Source organism: Dryobates pubescens, chromosome 13 (assembly GCF_014839835.1).
Source record: "Dryobates pubescens isolate bDryPub1 chromosome 13, bDryPub1.pri, whole genome shotgun sequence".
NCBI classification, from domain to species: domain Eukaryota; kingdom Metazoa; phylum Chordata; class Aves; order Piciformes; family Picidae; genus Dryobates; species Dryobates pubescens.
In genome coordinates, this window is record NC_071624.1 from 4,527,697 (window position 1) to 4,551,412 (window position 23,716).

General features: G+C 42.3%; 1 protein-coding gene across 1 annotated transcript in view; it reads left to right on the plus strand.

The window, feature by feature from the left end:
- The window catches only part of GPC1 (glypican 1), a 217,697-nt gene that overhangs the window by 120,948 nt on the left and 73,033 nt on the right, over positions 1–23,716 (plus strand). The gene's annotated exons all lie outside the window — the stretch shown is intronic.

The window sequence follows — 23,716 nt, forward strand, 5'->3', positions numbered from 1 at the left end:
ATTTCTTGTGCAGTCTTAATTTGTGCCTCCTTCCTTGGCACAAATAAATATTGTTATTCACTCTTTAATGATGTAGTCCTAGACTATTTTTTCCTCGCAGGCCCCTTATCTCTTGCAGGCTATATGATAGATGATGTCTGCTGAATCATCATCATTTGTTGGGTAGCACAGTGCATTATTTACTGTACAGTAGCAAAATCCTGCCCTGAGTATACAAGTATTAATTTCTTCATAAGCTAATTAAAGATTCTATCATAATGCACATGCATCAGGGAGATGAATAAAGGTTTCACCAGCAACTTGGATTTTTTCTGTACCCTGGGTATGGGGATGTTTGTCTTTGCAATTATAAGACATACTGAACTTTACAAATCTAATATAAGGCATCACTTTCACCCTGAGATCCTGGTTGTGTCATCAGGTTGGCAGCAGCCAGGTTGGGAGCCAGTTACTCCAGTGTCCCTCTTTCCCACTTTCCAAGGTGGATAGATGTGTGCAGCTGGCCTGGAAGGTGCAGAGGGAGCTGCAATCCCAAGCAGAGGGCCAGCCTGCTACCTTGCTGGGATCACACCTGTGTCAGCCTGCCCCAGCCCAACTACTTTTAGGGGAAAAGGGAAAAACAGAGGTAGCTATCTGAGCTTGTTGTAAAGCATCAACTCCTTTCCTCCCACACAGCTGGTTTGCTGTGAGGTGTATAACTGCAGAAGGAGTCAAGCCCAGGAACCTTTCAGTGTGCTTATATAGAAATTTGCATCAAGTATGATCAGTTAAGTGAAATCTTTAAAGACCTCTTTATTTTAGAACTTGTTTCTTGTTGTAGTCTAAGTGAAAGAAAATTACATATTTAGGAAAAGCTTTAGAGAGAGGCAATATTTTTGTTGCATGTTTCTCTGGTGTGTGTCACAGTGTGGTTGAGAGCTTCCAGTGTTGTAATAACAGTTATAAGAAATGTGCATTGCCAATGAAATTGTATTTTTGTACTTCAGACATCACAGGTGAATTGATACAGGCTCAAACTGTTACCTCAGGGTGGAGGGATATATATATATGTAGCTAGCTTTTCTTTGTTGTTGCTTTTAAAGCATTTCTGCTGGAGAATGAACAAGTGCTTCTTTGTGTTTTTAAAGTTAATGCTCAGAAAGTCTTCACTTGATTAGCAGAGGTCCTGCGTAGGATGGCTGGTTCATTACCAAGAGTTTAAGTGAGCTATAAATATATTTTATGTCCTTGTACAAGTTCAAAGAACCATGAAATATAATTCAAAGATTCTGGGTACTGCACGCATAGGAACAACATAGGAAACAAACATATGACCTTTCTTACCTTTGGTCACCTGTAAGCAATTGCTCTCTATGCTTCCTGCCTACATTACTTTACTATTTTCACTTAAATATAAGAGAAAAATGCCTACTGAGAATGCTGAATGGAACATTCACAACTGAATAGTTCTTCTGCCGATATTTTTCTGTTCTCTAGAAGGTGCAGGGGAAAATGCTGAGCTATGAAGAAGCTAACAATTACCCTTAATTATGCAGGCCAGCTTGGTCTATGAATGAGAAAAAAGGAAATGACAACATGCTTCAAATCTCTATTTCTGAAAACAAAACGAGACATTTTATACAGCTGAAGCACGGTGTGTCTGAGGCAGTTCTGTTTTATTCCTAGCCAAGGAAAACACCATGCATGTATCATACTGGAGTAGGATCTGCCTGTGGATTGACATCCCTGAACATTTACTGGGAAGCTGACTCACTGAAGAGCTTTTTCTGTAAAACTGAGCCAAGTTTTGACACTGAATAATTTGATGTAACTGGGTTAAGACATGGTCCAATGGTTTTCAGGTTTGCACAGGGGAATAAAGCTGTGACAGACTTTATCATTTTATATCCTTCATAGACATTCACAGACTATATCATTCATAGAACCATAGAAGTTAGCAGTTCTGTGATTCTGTCATTCGGACAGAAACCCAGAAAATTAAATACACTAGTAACAAATATAAAATTTTCTCCCTCAGGTCCAAAGAAAATAAAACAGCCCTTGTCTGCTGCATGTCAAACAGGGAAAGAAACCATTGGTCGGCAGAGCTGACAGAAACGGGTTTACAAGATCTGAGTAGTTCTTGTTTGAGTCTGTAGTTACCAAGCTCAGAGTGTGAATCTGTAGGGCTCTCTCCCTGTGGTAGCTGCACACCAGAGCTCTCTCTAAGCTCTTTGGAGCTATTTCCTTGACTCATTCTGAGTACTGGTGGGTCTGCCTATGCAGCCTCTAATCTTGGGAGCTCTTTGGTCAGTGAAGCTGAGATCAATCAAGCTTCTGGAAGAGCTGGAAACATCCATTGCAGCAGCTTGGGACACTCTTACTAGAGATGTTCATGGTAGAGAGTCAACAGGCACGTGCCTTGTGTGTCTTCAAAGGGAAGAGAGGAAGTAGCCAGCATGAGATGTGAAATGCTTGCTGTAAACCTAAACACAGTGCCCAGATAAGAGCTGCCTCAGGAGTTGCCTGGGTGAGCCAAGGTTGGAATATGAGTCACCTCAAGATACAATCTCATCAAACCCAGCTGCTGAGTGGAAAATAATAGCAGAAATAGACCTGTGGGAATAAATGCCTTCATTGGACCAGGGGTAAGCAGTGTGTCAGGACTTACTAAAGCTGGGATCTGTGTCAGACCATTAAGTGACTGCACTGCCAGAGGGCAGTGATCATGGTAGCCACTTGTTCTTGTTTCACAGCTGGTGGGGCACAAGGCTAGGACAGTCTCTTCTCCCAGGCAACCAGCACCAGAACAAGGGGACACAGTCTCAAGCTGTGCCAGGGGAGGTTTAGACTCGAGGTGAGGAAAAAGTTCTTCACTGAGCGAGTCATTCATCATTGGAATGGGCTGCCCAGGGAGGTGGTGGAGTTGCCGTCCCTGGAGGTGTTCAAGGGGAGATTGGACGTGGCACTTGGTGCCATGGTCTAGTTGTGAGGTCTGTTGGAACAGGTTGGACTTGATGATCCTTGGGGTCTCTTCCAACCTTAGTTACTGTGATACTGTGACAGAGGCACATGCCTCACCCTGCACTGAAGGGCACAACCAGGCATCCCTGTGGTGGAATCTTTGTCTTCTTTCTGCAAAAGGCAGAGATGAACACCACCAAAACAAGGCTATTGAAACAAACTGGCCTGTCCTCACAACTCTTTCTGTTGTATCTCTGATTTTCATTCCTACATGAGCAGACACATTCCTATAGCCTTTCTTAGGATATGTAAAGCCTCCCTTTAAACGCAACACATGTCAAGGTTCTGGTACAGAGGTTGCTGAGATTGCTGGAGGAGCAGTTCCACTGCCACTGAAGTGGACACTGTATGGATAAGGTGAAAAACAACCTCGAGACTCAGGTGTGAATCTGGAAAGGCTGTTTTTAACACTCCTGGGCATCAGGGCTGAGAATTTTGCTGCTTCGCACACTCAATGTTTGCAGTGCAGGACTCTCTGTCGAAGGTGACTCTGCTTTGAAGATGGAGATAGCTTAACACCAGAAGAATATATAAATAAGCTGTCACTAGTTACACATGCACACCCTCCATTCGGGCTCTTTACAGGCTTATTGCTGAGCACACAGAAGGGAGGTGTTGGCAGACAGTGGTCAGGAGGAAATAGCCCGATAAACAGTGGCCATGTTTGGACATCTAGGGGATAGATTGGGGTATATAAGCAGAGAGAGAAAATGGATAGTCCTTGCAAACATGAAAAGCACATTGAAAGGAATTGGGAGCAATATACAGACCTCTGTCAGCCAGCATAGTTTAGGTTTGGGGGGGTTTCCATTTTAAAAAGTATGATTAATTTTCATTAAAAAGATTGGAATCTGTGCTGTCATAAAGCTTGCAGGTCTCTATTGTGCAATACATTTTAAAAGGACAGGCATTTGAGATAGCGGGCGGTATCTGTGCCAGCCACAAACCACAATCTGGATAAAAAGCTTCCCTGCCAGACGCGAGTGATGGGTCACAGCGTGTTGACTGAGCACTTTCATCATGGTAATTGGACTCTTTGATATTTGTTGTGTTCTGCACCAGAAGCTTCCCAAGCAACCCGGGAAGTAAGCAGCTAACAACGGCACATTTAAATCTTCTCAGATCTCTTCTGCAGTCATAGAGCTACAGTAAATCTTGCTAATTATTTCACTGGAGTTTTGTCCTCTTTGTGTGTAAACCCAGACAGTTCTCTGTAGAGTTGCAGACTTAGGGTATTTCGTAGCAGGGTTAAACTGGAAATAGAGTACATTTTCTCCATCCTTTCAGAGATTCGCAAGGAACTGAAACAATTTTGAACCAGAAATAGGATACTGGAAGTTCTTTTTCTTCCTGCCATAGAAGTTCATTGTGCCAAACTGTGCTGATAAAATACTTCCATTTCAGATTGCTGCAGACAGATAATTTGGGTAAGGAAGTAGTCACGCTTTGAACTCCTGTTAGGAATAAAATTATTTTTCAACACTTTCAAATTAGCAAAACTGCTACCTGAGGAACAATCTGTAATTCCTTATTTACAGGAACTGCTGACCTGTTGGATGAGCCCCCACCCTCTGAGGGATTACCTTCATGACCATGTCAACATCTTAGACAAAGTGAACAAATGCAACTCCAAAAACCTAGTATAATCCTTTGTAGAGGTATTTCTCATCTTCATTTCTAAAGGGGTTTACATCTTCATCCCTCCCACCTCCAACACACGTGCAAACGTGGGTGTGTTTGCAAGCGTAATACCAAACTCTTGGGTTTAACATCGTAGAGTATCTCAAGTTAATATACAAATCCACTTAGCAGACTCAAGGCACGCTTCACGTGTGGGCTAAATAACAAACCTTTAATTTAAGTCTGGAAATAGAGATTATTTTTTTTTTCTCGACTTCCACTTTGGGGAATCTAAGTGGTCAATTTCCAGACAAAATTATGTGGCTTTTAAGTAATGAGCACCAAAGACTATCTGTTTTTAAGACGTTGAAAGATGTCAAAAATGTTCAGGTAATTTTAGATGATTTAATACTTGGCTTAATTTAAATCCTAGAAAGATAGCACTAATGCATATCTTCAAAAGTAATTGCTTTGAGGAAGTGGAAAATGCTGTCTTTTCTTCATTCAAAGGTATGTGCCTATGGCAATTAGGGTGGAAGAGTATTTTCGGGCTACTCACATCTCCTTAGTGACTGTGGAGGTAAAAATCACCTCTTCTGTGGTTGCAGTAAGAAAAAAATACTCTGCCTATGCTGTCCTGGGGAATATTTAGCCACTAAATATCAAAGTACTGTTGCATCAGGTGGCTGGGGTGCTTGTGGTAACCTACTCAAGACAAGAGGTGCAGGGTAGTTTCTTCTTTGTCCTCCTGAAGGTACCTCTGTAATGCTACATTTTGAGACAATGAGATTTTGTTTCTTTATGAATACTACCTACTATTGCCTTGTATCAGACTGGCTCACTGTTCACCTTTGGAAAGTTTGACACTCAAAATAGATACCCATGCTCACAGGCACAGTATGGTTAGGCAAATACCCAAACGTGGAGGACAGGAGCAACGCTGCTCCTGTTGTGCCATGTGGGTAGGTGGTTTGTGTTTCGTACATCTGTTACTCAGAACTGGAGACACCCCCCGCCGAGGAAAGATGGTAATTTCCTTTATAAGATGGCTGTGCTGGTGAGGATGCATGTGTATGGACACTGTACAGCTGCTCAGCCCTCACCTGAGCACAGTCTGCTTTGCAGAAGCAACCACTCGCCACTGCTTCTACAGAACAAAGCCAGGTGCAAAGGGCAATGAAAGTCTATTTACTGCTCTGTAGGGAAAGAAGTTAGGAGTGTTTAGCTAAGTAAGAGATTTGATAGTTAGTTGTGGACTATTATTCAGAGGAAACTAAGCTGGGGTAAAGCAGAGTACACTAAAGTGATATTAGCCAATGTATGCCACCAATAGAAAGCTTTTATGATATGTGTAGACAGAAGAGAATGAGGACATAATTTTTACCTTATCTTAATATCGTCATCTTTTAGCAACATAAGACTAAAGCAAAAAGGAAAAGCTGGTCCAGAAATGAGCCCCCCAGCCTAGGTAGTGAGACTCTTAAGAGTGGTTCTTTGCTTCATTTAAGATGTCCTTTGTGATTTTAGGGACATAGAGGAGGCTCTGAGCCAGAAAAGCCATGGGGCTGTTAATCCCATTTATCTCAGTGGCAGGCCTCTAAATATCTCTGATGTTCTGAGCCTGAGACCGTAATAGGACTTTCTAAGCTCCCACAGGTATTATGAAGATAGATGGACTAAAGAGGTGTACACATCCTTTGGTAGCAACAGCCATACAAATACCTTGAATGCACTTTATTATGCATGGAAGGATAGGATAGAGGAAAGATAACACTATGTGTTAAAACCAGAGGCTGGCTCTGTTACAAAAGGAGCTTCTGAGAAATAAGCAGTACCCAGGAGAAATCCTTGTTTAAAAGCATTTTTGGAGACACATTTTTGCCTCATTTTTCTTTTCCCTCATTTCTCTTTATTCTGAAGTGAAATTAGTGACTCTTTCTTTTCGGAAAGCTCTGAACCCAGAAGTTAGACGAAAAACTTGCCTGCACGCAGTGAAGGAGAAGCTAAAGCACATCATCATAAGTCCAAGAGGTAGTTTCCAGAGCTAGATGGTCCTACATTTGTAAATGTTCATCCTTCAAAGCCATTCACTTACTGCACTTCCCATGATTGTCTGGGTTACTGAACAGCACAGAAATATTGATTCTTCTCTGTCTAATTTCAGAGCAGCATAACAGAGCTAATGTACTCATCAGCGTCATTGCTCAGGACTCTGCAGTCCCACCAAAATCAATGGGCATTTGAATGGAGCCTCAGAATGGCCCAGGACAGGCACAGTAATTGCAATCAGGAGATGTTTCCTAGGTTTTAAATTGCTTGCAGTGACAGTATTTGTAAATTAATTTCACTGAACATGGCTATACTGAGAAGATGAAATAGCGAATTACTAGGAAAGAGGGCTTTCTGTGTTCCTGCTATAAGGATGTTTTGTGTTAAAAGGACTTGTCAGGCTATGGAACAACTTGCCCAGGGAGGTGGTAGAGTCACCATCCCTGGATGTGTTTAGAAGTCATGTAGATGGGGTGCTTGGGGAGTATGGCTTAGTGGCAGACTTGGTGGAGTAGGGTTAATGGTTGGACTTGTTGATCTCGAAGGCTGTTTCCAACATAAATGACTGTGAAAAAGGGTTACAAATGTGCAGTAGGAAGGAAACCATATGCAGTCAGGCCTCTTTACACAGTAGTGCTTTGTGGGGAAGTTTTCTATCTTGCTTCTGTGTGCTCTGAGAAATAATAACACTAAGGTGAAATTAATTAGCATTAATTCTGGAAACAAAACCAAAGGAACTTTAATGTTTTCATATACATTCACTTCTGGTAGCTGTTCAGCCTGAGGTAAATTATATACAGTTCTACCACACTATAGCCTTCTAAGATGGAGTTATATGCAAAGATCTGAAAAGCACCCACAACACAGACTATAAAGACTTTTTTAAAATAGATGCAGAAATCAAACCATAGTGAAGGTGTCAAAAAATAGCCCTTGAAATATTTTCTCTTCCAGCTTGGAAAGTAATAACATTTCTACTGCTGTGAAGCCCAGGCCTGGTGAATATTTTTCTGTCATTAAAATAGGCATTTCCCAATGCTATTTCTTCCTGTCACACTGGCTATTGGGCTGTAATTCTCCCCACTGCTGCTGTTCTATGTGAGCAGGTGGAGAGTCTAGACGGGCTGTGGTTTTGAAGGCGTGCTCTAAGCCCTTGTGTCCTGAAAGGGTGTAGGTTTGCTATAGACAGTTTGGTGATGGGATCTCTGTTGTTGCTCATGTGAGGTTATATATCTTTGCTTTTGCAAATAGTCCCTTGAAGGCAGTGGGAGTAGCTGTGTGCTAAGGCAAACAAGATTTGACCTTAAAATAACATAATAGCAACTATATGGGTTCACGCGATGGCCCAGCGGATGGAAGCACCAAGAAATACTGACAGTTCGATGCTCACAGATCAGAAATTTCATGCCCTGCAACTCTTACTGTAATCCCATTTATTTTTCCACGTATTTCAGCAGAGGTACCATTTAGTTTACATTAGCTTGAACGATGAGTGCTAATCTGAGATGACAGAGCAATTTCAAGCTGGCAGTACGTTGCTGAGGTAATATCTGAAGTACGAAATGTCTCATTCGTCAGAAGAGGTGAAGATGACGAGTGTAACTGCGCTCTTGCCCAGACTGGGTTTATGCCAAGGCAGGTCTGTTGATTTTTGTACAGCCCATACTCTCTTTGTGCTGGCTTCAGCTCAGATCACAGCTAAGGACCAAATATCGCTTTCACAGTAGCCCAGCAAGGTGGTTATGGAAAGTGAGTGCTGTCAGCAAAAATCAAACAGAAAATGTTAACAGGGACTTCACCCTTTCTTTTCCTAGTGACAAGTAAGATAATTTAAGGCGATCCATGAAAAATTAGGTCTCTTAAGCAAGGCAGTCTGCTGCAGATCCTCGGAGAAAGGGAATGACAGCTGTCTTTCTCCTTGAAAACACAAGTGACACTGTTGCACAGCTGGCATAATTCAGATTTTTAGGAGGATGTGCACATTTTTTCATTAAGGGCTCCTCTAAATGATCTTGGCTGGAAATGTATGACCAGATGGCATTAGAGCTGCTTTCCCTATAAGATTACAAAGTGCCACTGTTCACAATCTCAGCAGCTGAGAGATTATAAATTACTGGTGCAACCGGTCATTGCTTTTTCCAGCTCATTTTCTTGACGCTTGGGGACTCTTTAGATTTCTCATGATAATATCTTCAACTTAAATATGTCAGGTTTTATTGGTTGCCTGTTTTAGCTCTCAAAACCCACCTCTTTGTTGTGAAATTGGTGCAATGTTGCATCTTTTACTCTTTCTTGCGCTTATTATCTGTCATCTATAGCCTTTCTCCACATCTTCACCTTCTTTATCGACTGCAGTGTGTGCTTGTGACCTCTGTATTGACTGGAGAGAGTACATTTAGACTTTAGCTAACTGAAACACACTCTGGTGTTCTTGTGTAACAGATACACCACTGAAGAGGCAGTAGGGCTTTCCTTGCTGTTTGCACGTGCATAAGCAGTGAAGACACATGGTTTGTTCTTATCTTTGTCTCTCTTGGGTGCTAGTGTGTCCTGACAGAAATAGCAACCCATTCTGGAGCCAGCAGGTGTGCACGTGGAGTTGTGGGTGTGCCTGAGCAGACAGGAAGAGATACTTACTAAACCTGGGTGGTTTCTGAGCAAGAGAGGACAGCAGTGGGGAATGAAACTTGCTGGATGGTATTTTTGTGATCATCTTTGAGTATCAGCTGTTATTTTAGTAGGTACTTTTATCATATTGGCTCAATCTATCTACATGACCTTGCTTTGTAATGTTATAGAAGTAAGGGCAAAAAGCTTTATTGTGGACTCCTAGCTATGTCCATTTTTCAAGAGTCAGCTCCAGACATGTTACATGATTCTAGAGAATCACATAAAGAAGCTCATGGGGTGAGCAAAAGAGGACTTGTAGGTGTAACCTGTGCTTTGGAGCCATGCCCATCATCCTTCTGCATTTCTAGAGGCATAACAATTGATTCCAAGACTTTCTGTGCTGGGTGATGCAACAAGTTTGTCTTACAGGTTTCGTGGTAGCAGTACTTGGTAAATGCAGTGTTTGAAAATATCTGTCTCTGCTGGAATTCTTTGAAATGGAAATGGAAAATACTGTGTTTGCGGGCCCACTAACCCTTATTAAGTACAAAACTCACTAAGTCTTAAGAAAATTGTTTTAGAGGACCAGAAATAGGTTTCTCATTAAGCATTCCAAAGAATGTTTTGCAGATACGTATTAAAAGACATCCTCTATCTATATAGACCTTTATTTATTGCCTCTAATTTTCTCTGCACCGTAACTCTGCTTGCACAGTACAGCTGAGTATAAATCTACTTTTTAGGAGCCCTGCTCATGTTAGTTTCATGACTTTCTGTAATAAGAAGAAATGGGATGCTTTGAGATAATCCAAACCAAGGAATGTGCAATGTAATATCATCTAGAAGAGTTTCAAAGGGATAATTAGTGCTGGTAGACTTAATGACTGGTGCCTAATAGTTTTTGTGATGTGAAGGGGACCCAAATTGGAAATCAGTTGCAGTTGTGTTGGCCATAATGCCCACCTGAACTTCAGAGCAAGATACAAGGATTGTCATGTGAATGAGTATCAGCTTGGCCAGGAGAAGATACAGTCCTGTCCAGCTTGTGGCTGTCTGACCAGGGCTTCCCCTCAACACATCCAATATCAAAGTATGGCATGGATGGGGTAACAGTGTACCAGAAGAGGGAGGAGATGATTTTGAGAACAAACTGCAGAGCCAGGCTAGACCAGAGCAAGGATGGGCAGAGGTATTGTAGGGTGGGGGTGGGAGGGTCAGACTGGAGGTGGATCCAGAAAACAAGTAGAGTGGCACCTGAATCTGAGTCACTGCTGAGTAAGTGCTGCAGCTTTTGTGACCATGGCAGTATTGTTGTCATAGCCAGGGGTGTTACTGTGCAGTAGTGGAATGCCACGCTCTGGAGGGGATGTGGCCCATATCTTCGACCATGCTAGCCCTATGTATGACCTAAGGCAGGTCCGAAGCAGAGAAAAGAAAAGCAGCCTTCAAATTTGCAAACAGTGATTAATTCAAGCTATGTTTGAGTTGATTATAGAGGGAGAAAAGGAAGGGATTAGAGGCTTAGCAAGCATGAGTGCATCCTTGGGCAGCTACTGCTGTCTTACAGCGCTGTCACACTTAAAAATCACTGTGCTGGCATTATGCCGTTGTCCCAAGGAGCCTACAGAAGTCCCAGTGGCTGAACCCAATGAAAAAAATAATCATGGTTCTTGGTTTCCTGATGCTCTTCCATCATGGCCTACTGAAGACTTGTTTATTTCCTAATAGGCTTCTGTATTACATTTTATTTTCCTCACTGCTTTAGTCTGATTTTTTCCCTGCTGTCAGGTGTGAAGGATTGCAGTTTTGTGGCTACAAAAGCTCCTTGATGGGATAATACTCATTGGCTGTGCCTGTAGCTCACTGGCCTGCTGTATCTTTGCAGTAGTATTTATTACATTGCATTAAGAGTTGATCTTTCCAGTACCAGCCTGGAAAAGTTGTTTCCTCTTTCTCTTGGACTCTCAGTGCCTTTTTCTGTTCAATTAGTGAATTATAGACATCTCACCAGACTAGGTCTGTCTTTCAGGGCACACCATGGAGCAGATCTTAGAGCAGCTCGTGTTAATGAAATGCTGTGACTGTCTTGCCCTGAGAGAGCCATGTGCTACTGTATAAGTCCCTTTTTAGGGAAACATTTCTGTTTTGAGCAGCCTAGGAACATGGGAACAAATTGTTTCCCCAACCAAGCTTTGTTATGGTGTAGGGGTTCCCTGGCTTCATTTGTCTCCTATTCTAGTTTTAAGGTAATTAATAATTGTCACATTGGGTTTTGTTCTTTGCAAATATCTCTTTGTCCAAAGGGTATTAATAAAAACTTACTAGAAGAAATTTGCTTTAATAGGTACTTGCCCATAATGTTCTTGAAGAGCATTAGCACTCAGTGTTTCATGAGCTGTATAACAGCTCTCTGAAGTTGGCCTAAACATTTTAAAACAGTACTTAAATAGGATCAAGAATCCTGAAAATAAGATTTATTGTAAGCTTTGTATTGTTGCCTCTCATACCCTTGCATGTCTGTTTTTCAAGCAGCATTTTATAATCTGCAGTAAGCCCTGAAGGGTGCTTAGTTGTTATGGTTTGACTTAATATGATCTAAAAATGGCTAGCAATAAATCCAATCATTCCCATGTAAAGGAAATGTAGGATTGCAGTGGTGGAACTACTGTTCCCCACTTGGGGGAAGATCAAATAAATCAAATATATTTTTTCAGCTCTAAAATATACACCTTAATTTGGTGCAAGGGGGGAAATTAAAAAGCATAAGCCTTTATTCTGAAGTACGGTAAACCAGTAGTGGGAACCACATCTGAGAGAGGATGGGATTTGGTGTGATTGATACCATAGCAGGGATAGGGAAAGTTGAAAGGAAAACAAAGCCATCTCCCAAAGGCTGTTGATTTCTGCTCCGGGCTCCTGGCCAGGCTGACCGTCCACTGTAATTTCCTGAATTATACAGAGCCAAACTTCCATTTTTAAAATGGACAAATTAGACCAGAGGAGAATCACTTGTCTTTACAGCTCGTGACAAAGTGCTCCCAACTTAGAGGTTGGCCTCACCTTTCCTTGATTTTATAGAGCTCTTATTGGCAAGTGCTAGTCTTGTTATGGTTTAATCAATATTAATCTCGGTTGGAAGGATACCTCTGGTTGCTAATTGAGATCAGGTTCAATTCCATCTCGTCATATTTGCTGTATAATTATTAGATGCTTTACATCATGTCCAAAGAGTCTTGGCTAATAGCATCAGTACAACATTCCCATATGCTGGCACAACGTTCGGCACAGAGAAAGCTTTTGCCAACTTGTTGCTGCCTTTGTAGGGTGTATTTCTCTGAAGCTCTCCAAACTGTGGAGAGGTTCACAGAGCCTAGCAGCTGCTATCCAGTATCTGTTCAGCACATGTTGGTACTCTCTCGTGTATAGTTTTGCTCTTCTAAATACTTAAACAGGACAATATGGCTAATATTTATGTGATATTTCTGGTATGTGATAAGTACATTACACCCTTTTCTGCCTGTGAAGTAAGAAGCAATTGACTGTGGAAGAAAAATATAATTGACCAGTCCCACCTCTGAAATATCTGTGATGGGAAATAAAACCCATCTGAAATCATTTCTTCTCTTCTTTGAAGAAAAGTCCCAGTGGGCATCATGCTGGCCAGCTGTGTGCATGCCACATGCAGCAGAGATCATCCACATTACCGTTATGCAATCTCTGACTGTCTGTATATCACAGGCAGTTTTATTTTGCACAGATACTATGAAAGAATGTTCTCATCTCTCAGTAACGCCTGTTCCCCAGGCTGCACAGACACTCTTGCTGTGGGCAGCTGCACACCTGGCTTTTGCTGTCCTGCTGTGTGATTTGCTCCCCCATCCCAGCTCTGGCACTGCATGTCTTAGGAATGCTGCCTCATCCACAACAGCTTTGCGTGGATGGTTCAAACACCTAACGCTGGCTGTGTGGATTTGGGAACACGCAAAAGGAAGCCTGGAGCACCCACCAGGCAACCATGAAAAGTCTGGGCTGGAAAGATTGTCCCCAGGAAATCTGCTCTCTGCATAACTTTGTGTCTTTGAGCAGTGACGTGCTTGAAAATACAAAAGTAATCCTATTAAACTCCATTCCTGGCTCCTGCCTCTTTGATGTCAGTGGGACCACTTCCGCCTCAGGAGATTGGAACCAGATCTGGGAATGGGGTGTGGGATGAGTGAAGTTTGTGTCTGCAGGAGGTTTGGTGCCCTTGACTCAAGTGTACATCGGTCTCCTAGGAATGGGAGGCAGGTCTGGGGCAGGGAACTATCAGAGCTGGGAAAAAATGTGACTCTGTTCTTGTTCAGCATCCCACAGTGAGACTGAATGGCCTTTCACAGGTTAAAAAGAAAAATAAAAGCATTTTAAAACTGGAGCAAATAGAATAGAATAGAATTAACCAGGTTGGAAAAGACCTTCGAGATCATCAAGTCCAATCTATCACCCAACACTATCTAATCAACTAAACCATGGCATTAAGCGCCCCATCCAGTCTCTTCTTAAATGCTTCTAGTGATGGTGACTCCACCACCCCCGTGGGCAGCCCATTCCAATGGCAAATCATTCTTTCAATGCATTGAAAAATTTCAGTGGAAACTGGATGGTTTTGACAAGAGTGAGATTTATTTTTTTCCTCTCTTTAGCATGACTGCCTGTGTTTCTGCAAACTGCCAAGTGTAGCCTCTGACCAACAGGTAGGCTCTAGCCAAAATCACTGAGATTAACCCCCCAAAAAGGGATCAATATTTCTCATCTGGACAGAGCTGGGGACAGCATCACACCCGCAGGAGTCTCTGCACATATTGGGTGAAAGAAGGTGCAAGCACGGGGGCCTGGGCAGCAGCCAGAGGCAGCTTTGGGATGGGAGGGCATTGCAGGGCTGCTGCTGACAATGGTGCTAACAACGGGGTTGGATTTGATATTCAAAGAGCAGCCTGTGGCTCTTGGGAAGCCTTGCTGCAGAGCAGTCTAGCTGTAGTCTTGGGGATGCACACGTGTGTTCTTGGAGCTTTATACTGCACCATGTGCAAATTTATTAGAGCTTGTTAATTAAAATTACTGTGGTGAGTGCTTGTTACTATATCTGACCAAAAAGCTTCCACAGACAGTTAAAAGAAAAACCACTGAAACACACATTGGAATAAATGCAGGTTAGTGACTAAAATGAGGTATCTAAAAATAGTTGCACTGCAAATAAATTTAGGTATTTATGTGGTAGAACTGCTGCTTTTTTTTTCCCTGCCTTCAGTTTTATGGGTTACTTTAAAGATTTTTCTGTTTTCTTTTTTGTCATACGTACTTTTTTTTTTTATCCATGTGTCCAGATCTATTTTTATTTCCATGGTATTGATCCAGATGTACAGCAGACGGCATCGATTTCTGTTTGTATGTAGCCCATACACATTAGCAATGTCATCCACCTCTGGCAATAGTGAGAACCTGGCTGTCTGGTCTGCAGGAGGATGGAAGTGATTTTCTAGGATGGAATCTTGGTGTAGGAAGGGATACGAGGATAGGGTAGAATTCAGCTCACCAGTACACAGTATTGTAAGTGGGCATAATGTAAGCAATCTAAATATCTCCATGTGAAAGGCAAAAGGGTGTGTAAAATTAAAACTTAGAAGAAGGAAGATAATGCAATAGAGAGTAATATCAGAACAAAGAAATGACGTTTCAGAAAAAGATCAGAAAACTAAAGAGGCTATAAAGAGGCCGAAGAATCCTCCCTCTAGCATCCTCCCAGCCCACAAACGTTTCTGCATTGTGTGGTCTTTTTTGTGGCAGGACATGTGGGGGTTTTAAGATGTGGCCCAGACCCGATGTGGCTCAGGAATGGTCAATGACCAGACTGAAAAGCAATAGAGATCTTTTCTTCATGCTTTCACCACAAAGTCCTACTCCCAGTGGCATGGCTGGGCTGGGTTAATCTTTTTCCTGTGATGGGGCTTTCAGTTATAGCTTGTAGAGCAACTCAGGTTGGTTTTACCCTCACAAATAGTAAATGTGACTTAATCATCTTTATATTCTAGTCACTTGCTATTGTCATGTTATTTTTCCTGGCAGAAGAACTGTTTGTAGACAGTTCCCTCTATTAAGCTGGTTTGGCAGGCTGCACACAAATTATCATCTTCCTTTAGTTCCTTACAAGTCAAACCCCATGTCAGGCAGAGGGCACTGGCATCAGGCTGGCAGAGCTGTAGCTGCTTATTTACCTTCTTAAGATTTTGTACAACATTCACCATTTTCTTCTTCTGAAATTCATCCAGTATTTTATGGGTTACTGAATGTAACTATAAAAGCAGCAGCAGCAGTTTCAGCATTCACTGATACTGTGTAGCTGAAGGCTTGGGGTTTTAAAATGTGTTACTTCAGTTTTTACAGTTTTACCTTTACTGCTGGATTGAGAACTATTTGGTCATCACTCTGTGATTGCACTGCATTCATCTGAATTTTTTTCTAAATAGTGTGCAAATATAATTGCTCACCCTGTTGTGCTATCCTTGGCAGGTCTAAGTCTGCACTGAAATAGCTCCATCTAACTGGGAAGGTTCTTTACAGGTTCCTTGTTTTCTCAAAATCCTTCCTTTTTTTTTTCTTCTGACTCTTTTTTCTTCTCCTTGCTTTCCTCTGCACTGGATCCTGGGCCTGTCTGGCCTATGAAGAGTGCAAGAGGTGGTCTTCAGAAGATCTGAAGAAAGATCACTTTGGGACACCTGTTTTGTTCAAGTCAAACTTTCCTCCTTCAACAGGAAGTCCGTTGTAATTATATTTTTTTTTATATGCATCCACATAGAAAAGAGACAAGTAAGGAAATTTCTCGCTACCAACTTTGAGGAGGACTGGAAAAGATGGTTGTCTAAGGTCTTTCCTACCCTGAGGTAGTGTTGCATTTTAACACTAACTTTGAAGTCTAGCCTGTCAAAGGTTTTCAGTTCTGGAGCACAGAAATGTGATGTTGACAGACTTCATCACTTACTATCTGTGACACTTCTTGAAAGCTCCTTCAAAAGGCTAAGTCCCTGAGCCAGCCCTCTTGCATGACAGGAGGAAAAGGCCACCTGTGCCCTGTGGAAAATCTCTGAGCAGGAAAAAGGGAGGAGTCTGTTTACTTTTAAGGCATGCATTAAATATTAAACGAAGTTTTACTACTCTTGTGGTGTCAGAAGACATGCCCTATCCAAAGCCTCCAGGACTGAGTGGTTGCAGAATCTGAGAGCAGTATGGCTATAAATACTAATGCTGTGGTGAAACTCAGTGCTGTTTAATGTGAAAAGTTGGACAGGTTGGTGCTGGCCAGCTTAGGTAGCTCTGTGGCCCCTCACAAGTGGTTAACTTGAAGCACTGGTGCCTTTAGAACAAGAATGGGAGAAGTGTTTGTGACTCTGTCTGGACAGATGTGGAGTGTAGGCTTGTCTTGCAGCTGGATAGTATTTTAAAATCCTTCTTTCTTACAGTACACAGACATATGCCAGGCATTGGAGGTGCTGAGAGGAATAGAGCATCTCTTTTCCTAGGAAAGGTTGGGAAACAAGGGATTGTTTTGCTTGAGGAAAAGACTGAGGGGATCTTCTTCTTTATGGGCTGCCCAGGAGGTGGTGGAGTCACCGTCCCTGAAGGTGTTCAAAAAAGGATTGGATGTGGCACTTGGAGCCATGGTTTAGTTGTCATGAGATGTTAGGTAATAGGTTGGACTTGATGATCTCTGAGGTCTTTTCCAACGTGGTTGGTTCTGAGATTCTCAATGCCTATAAATATCTGAAGGACAGGTGTCAAGAGGATGGGACCAGACTCTTTTCAGTGGTGTACAGAGATAGAACAAGGAATAATGGGCACAAACTGGAACACAGGAGGTTCCATTTGAACACAGGAGGTTCCATTTGAACACAAGGAAAAACCTTTTGGTTTAGCACTAGATTATTTCCAGATAATCTAGATTGAACTAGATTCTTTCCAGAGCTGCCTTCCAACCATTATCATTCTGTGATTCCACAACACAGAGGTAATGCCGTGCTGCCTTTCTTGGAAGGATGTGCTGCAACAGTACAGGAAGGCAAGGTGGATGCAAGAGATATAATAAGAGAGTACCTGTCTAATAGCCTGGTATCTCCCTAGAGCTCTGCATAGGCATGTACACAGCAGGGAGTATTTTTTGAAGAAACAAAATAAATTGGAGAGCATTGGGAGAGGGAGGAGAAGAGGGTGGAGGAAGGGAGCAGTGGGGGAAGAAAGCGTGAGACAGCTGCAGGAGGAACAAACACCGCTTTGAGGATGATGTGCCTTACGCCTTTTGTGGGGTTTTCTAAGTTGCCTTCAGGCAGTTCAGGATGTGCAAGAGGAATCAGGAGATCAGAAGTGGCTGGATAAAAGTCTGTGCTTGGCCTCCTTCATCACTAAGCACACTCTCCTTGTTTGAGATGAAAAACAAACATTGGGTGCACAACCTGCTGTTTACACATCTGGTGGATCTATTCACGCAGGACTCTTCTTGCAAGCAAAGGAAAAGGCTTTTTCAATGTCTGCTTTATGAAGTTTCTCATTATTTTCACAGAAAGAATAAATGTGCAATCTAAGTAGGGCCAAGCAAATGACTTGGCAGCATGGGCCTGGGAAGGCTTGGTCTCCAGGATAGCAGATGTCTCTTATGGTAGCACAGGGTTTTCTGAGACAAATACAGACCAGACCTAAATCAGGCAGGCATTGTGAATGCTGCAGCATCCCTATGCCTGTGTGGAGAGGGTGGGACAGCCAGGCACTGCACCCTGCCCATGCAGGGAGCTGGCATGGGGTGGGCACAGCACTGGGTTCTGCAGTGGTGCATTCCCAGGATCGCCACGGGCCTGTATGCACCATCCTGGTGACATGTTGTGACTCAAAGCAAACAGGCATGATGTTGTGATACAACTGATGGAGTTTAGAATTTCTTACTGTGGTATTTCAAAGTGTGGGCTTGGTCCTTGTGTGGCAGCGTGTTTGCAAAAGCTTGTCGTGTGCTGGGCACAGAGCCTGTGTTTTCTCAGGTGTCCTGTGCAAGAGCTCTGTCAGTGGGTAGGACTTCTCTTAGAGGTGTGTGCTATATATATACCCTAAAATTTAGAGCTAGTTGTCAAAAAGAATTGAGAAAAAAGAAAGTTTAAACGGAAGCAGTGCTTACTTCACCTCTGTCAGCTTTCTTTCAGAACTTGGCTGGGGATCATTTGCTATCACTAAGAATTAGCATTTCATATCAGCCTTTCATTGTCAGATGGATTTTTAGTCTTTATTCACTGTTCTGACCATATTTCCTCTTTGTGCCATTCATCACTTCGTACGTGTATTCTTGGAGTGGAAAAAAACTAATAGGTGGAAACGAGATGCCGATTTCAGTTTCTAGTCCTCCTGTGAGACATCAGCTAGATCTGAAAAAGCTTTCCTGGCATGAGGCTGGATGGGCCTGCAGCCTCTCTGTTCAAGGGGTGCCCAGCAGGTACAGCATAGGGCTTGTTTGTCAGAAGTGTTTGCTAGTACATGGAAAGTAAACAGGTTGAAGCCTATTAAACACTGACTTTTGGTGGCCATGTGATGACAGGCATGAATTTATGGGATAGTACAGTGAACACAGGGAAGAAACTGCGTCAGAGTTTTCTGTAAACATATTTGTCTTTTCAGCTACAAATTGAACATTACGAATTTAATTGCAAATTAAACATTTGGGCCAAAACTCAGAGTGCTGTTACTTGGAAGCGGTGCCAGGAACTGTGGGTTGTTTCCATCCTTGCTGGCTGGGCTGCCTGCTGGGGCTGCCAGGCCCTGCTGCCATGTCGCAGAAGCAAGGAGAGCGTCCCCAGGGATGCACTTTGACCAAAACCCCACAGAGGGGGTGGCAGACACGAGGGAGCTGACCAATGGGTTCCTCTCACAGGCTGCCCAAGCTGAAATACCTCAGGTTTAGTCTTTTCTTGTACAACGACACTTTTGGCAAAATGCTTTTTTCTCAAAAGCATTTTTGCAGCAGTGCAAGTTCCTGATGAAAATGTTTACCATCCTTTCCTGTCTCAAAACAATGGGGCAATTAAAGTAATCCATACTTGTTATTTAATAGAGGGTAATGGTTGCACCAGCCCTAGGCAACATACCCACAGATCATCTTCAACAGCAGAGTTAGTTGTGTCCTCTTAGTTATAAACAGAATAATTTTTCTTTGTTATGGTAATGATTAACAATAGGACAAATTTCAACTATGACAGCAAATCATTACAGAACATTAAGATAAAATCAAGCTAAAATGTGTTATAAATAAGAATCCATAACTTATCAGAATTGCATGGGTAATCAGTTATTGGATTTTTTTCCCTTAGTCCCATGGCAAAAAGAGAGAAATCTTATTAAATGTCTTTTTACTTTTGAAAACTTAAAGTTCACACAGCTTCCATTTTCACTAATAAATTCAAGATGTCCATATTAGTTTAACTTGAAATGAATTTGGTTTATTGCTGAAACTGAAATTCCCCTATGAACACCTCAGTGGATTAGATATATGTTGGTTATATTCTTCTGTGATTAAGTTTTTATTGATCTAAATTTTTTTTTCAAGTCGGTTTATGTGCGTTACTCTTCATTGCCCACCTATATTCTCTGTACTGCCCTTGGCATGCCAAAAAGGATGATTAGTATTTAATTTACTTGGTTTCTCAAGAAGTTATTAATAGTTATTTAATACTCTTGAAGGTATGCTAATTTGGGATCTAAAATAGATGGTGTTTTATACAGCAGGATTCACCTAATGCTGCTAATCTGCAGAAGGCAGACACTGTAGCCCATTCTTTCCCTGTCCCCTTTCCAAAGCACAGCCAAGAGTAGGTGTTTCTTTTTTTCTTGTGCTGTTGCTGTAGTGGTGCTGCATCACGAGAAAAGACAGAGCCATCTGTGTGATCATGGGTGGCTCTTGGGATATATTCTCCAGTAGGGTCTGGTCCATGCTAGGGGGCGGGATTTGAAACACTGGCCAGCATTCATCTCAGTAGAAAGAATCCCTGTTTTGGGAGATAATGATTAAAGTAAGTGGTGATCAATGTTTTTGGAGGGAACAAAAAATAACTGTTACTGTTATAAACATATCTTGTTGCCAAGGTGCTGAAATCTAGACTTGCTGAAGCTGGATCAAGTACAGAACATTTTGCAGGAATAATCCATCACAGAACTGTGTACTTAAACACAAGAAGGAGTCAGATGTTTCTGTGTGTTTGATTTAGATAATCCCTATTTGTCTCCACTAACTGAAATTATTTTTTCCCAAGCATGTGAAATGCTCAATTATTTTTTTCCATCAGGTCATGACTCAGTAGCAAGAATTTTCTGATCTTTTTTTTCATCCCCACCCAGCAAAACTCCCTGTTTCCCATCACCAAGACAAAGAGGCTTTAATCGTCATAAGGTCACACCTTGCATTTTGCAGAAGTCAGACAGCTGCCCGAGCTCTCCCCTTGCCACATCCATTGTGCAGCACCAGTCCAGACCCCTGAAACACGGAGGTGCTTTTTGGGCTGGGTTGCATTTTTCTGGTGGTAGTGGCTTGGTTCTTTCCCCAGAGGATGATGTCAGAAAAATTAGTGGTTACTTGAGCAGATCAGTAATCCTAATCCATCACATGAAATGTTTTAGAGACAGGAGGACTGGGAAGAGATCTGCCCAAAGAGAACAGTGAAATGCAGATACTGTTTTCCTTCAATTTGAAGGTCATTTTCACTCTGCACAGAGATTTTCAAAATGCATCCATGTATAACATGTTGCCTGTTAGCAATCTGCTGTCATAACTTTATATTGATTGTCCTCTACAAAGATTTTTAATAACAGCAGTAGCTTAAATTCACTTAATGTGAAGAGAGACTAATACAGAACAAATGTGCTGGTTGTGTTGGGAATTTGTTTATCACTAATTATGCACCCTTCATCTGTGACTTCTCCTATCTCCTCTCATCCAAACTGGCTCTCTTAACAAAGCCAGGGCTACCTGTAGCTGTGTAGGCTGCCTTTCCTGCAAGGCAGCCAGTTCCTCCTGAGGAGAAAGAAGAAGGGCCAGAAGCTCTGGCAGCCCAGCCCCTGGGTGGGAGCAGGAGTGTTTGCCAGAGGAATCTGGCTCCTCTGGAGAGCTGGGGGAAGCTTTGCTTCTCACAAAAAGCCCTTTGCAAACTTTCACATACTTTGGCCTTGTAAAACCCCTGAGAAATGAGCACAGATGTGCCACAGCCCACCATGAGTACTACTGATATGCCAGGGCGGCTGTGTTTAGACATCATTATACCAATTTCAGCCATTTTCACCCTCTGAGTCCTTTGCACAGCTGAGAAAGAGGGGTTTATCTGCACCAGGAGAGAGATTTTTAAATGTGCCCACTCAAGCCTTTGCATTAGCATTCACGTTTCTCTATGCATTGAGAGATACTGCTGACAAATACTGCTGAGGAGCCCTGGAATTAGGCAGTTAAAGGGTTAGAGGAGCATCCAACAGTACTATGTGCAGGCAGGACCATCATGTTGTGACAAGGAGAGAGGGCAGCAGTGCCATGTTTGTGTGGGACATGATGCTACTTAGCAGCACGAGACCAGTGTTCCCCACCCTCTCATATTTTGGGCTGTGGATGTTATGCAGAAGACTGAAACGGATTCTAAATCCCAGCACTAGCTCTTACTTCTTACCCTCTCTCCCTTGGAAGGGTGCCTATGCCAACATGGCTGGCCCTGAAAGGAGAACAGTCACCTAGTGCTGCTGTTCCACTGAGCTATTGAAAAGCTCCAAAACTTTCTCAGACCCTCTCATCCAACTTGGAGAACCGAAGCTCCCTCCTGGGACTAGAGAGACTGGCACTCCTGGGAGCTCGTAATATGAAATAGCAGTTACTGTTTGCAAACAGTCTCTGATAAATCTCATAAAATGAAAAGGAATCTTCAAGTAAAAGAATGGTGCCTAAGAAGGATCGTTAATGACATAATTATCTAGTGTTTTCTTGTCTATAGCATGTATATCCATGTCATACCAGAAATTATTAACATAACCAAATTTTCTAAGGGAACAAAATCTGTTGTTTAGCTTTTCTCGTGAATGTACTTGTGTTCTTGAGAGATGATGTATTATTACAGCATGCCTTTCGCTACCAACTTCTGTATGTTTGCTTAGACTGAAGAGATTGTATTTGCTGTTCAAAACATGCTTATCCTAAGCTCTATCCTAACTGCTCTAGGATTTCCCATTGTAATGGGGAGGTATTGCATTTCATGTTGGAGAAAGCTCCATCAGCAAGCTCAGCAGCTGAAGGGAGCTGGCTCACCAAGTGGATTTTTGAGACTTTCCCACCACAGCTGTATTGACAAGAAATTAAGTTCGGGTTTAAACAACACTGTTCTGTTTTCAAGAGATGATATATAGTCACTGGTGCAATAACAGAGTGATATCATATTGTCCAGTGAAATCTCTTAGCAACTGATTCAATATTTACAGAAAAACAGTTGAGATGCTGGATGACTGACAGTGCCCCAGCTCCAGCTTGCAAAGCTCTTCCCTGTGGGCTGTTTTGCACATTGGATGCTTAGAGTTGCTGGGAAGGTTTTCAGGAGTGATGTTACCTGTAGATAACAAAATGGTTATTTATTTCGTTTTTTAGCTAACATTTGTTTGGTGCTTGAAGCCCAGCTGGCAGCTGCTTCTAGCATTTGAAACACCCTGGAGCTCATGTTTCAATGACATGAAGTGGGCAAGGCTGTTCACTGGAGACTGTTGTACATTGAAAAGCTCAGGTCTGAGGGATGTGTTCAGTGTCTGCCTCTGACATTTGCCTTAACAAAGAAGCGTTGTTCTATTGTAAAGGCCCAGAAGACTATAATAGTGTTTCTCTGATCTTTGAGGCTGCTGTCATATGGGGTTTCTCTCTATATATAGTCTTCTCTTTTAGGGGAGTATTGGAATGCATGCACGGACTCCCTTGTTGGTGAGGCAGGAATCACTTATTGGTACAGAACAAGAAGCTTATATAGGAAAAATCGAGCAGGGTAAGCAATTCCCTGACATTCTTGCACCACTGCTGTTAATTGAGTTTTCTCCTTTGATATGCAGCTGTCCATTGTTATCTTCACCCCATATCAGGTTGATCTTCTCCAGCATGGAGGCAAATGTCCTCCTGTCTCGCACTTCAGGTTGTTTACCACCATCAGCTCTTCTTTATCATCAAGCCATCCTTCCAGTATCAATGTCCTGTTGTTCTTTCTTGTCCTGAAACCTTCCATAGATACTTTCTGCTTTCCTACAGGGGAGGGGGTGGAATTTTTCTTTCATTAATGAAGGTTAGAAGAGGGGAATGAAATTTCCCATTAATCCACTGGGACCCCAGCAACTGGCTGTGTTTTAGCAGACTGTTAAGATTTATTGCACA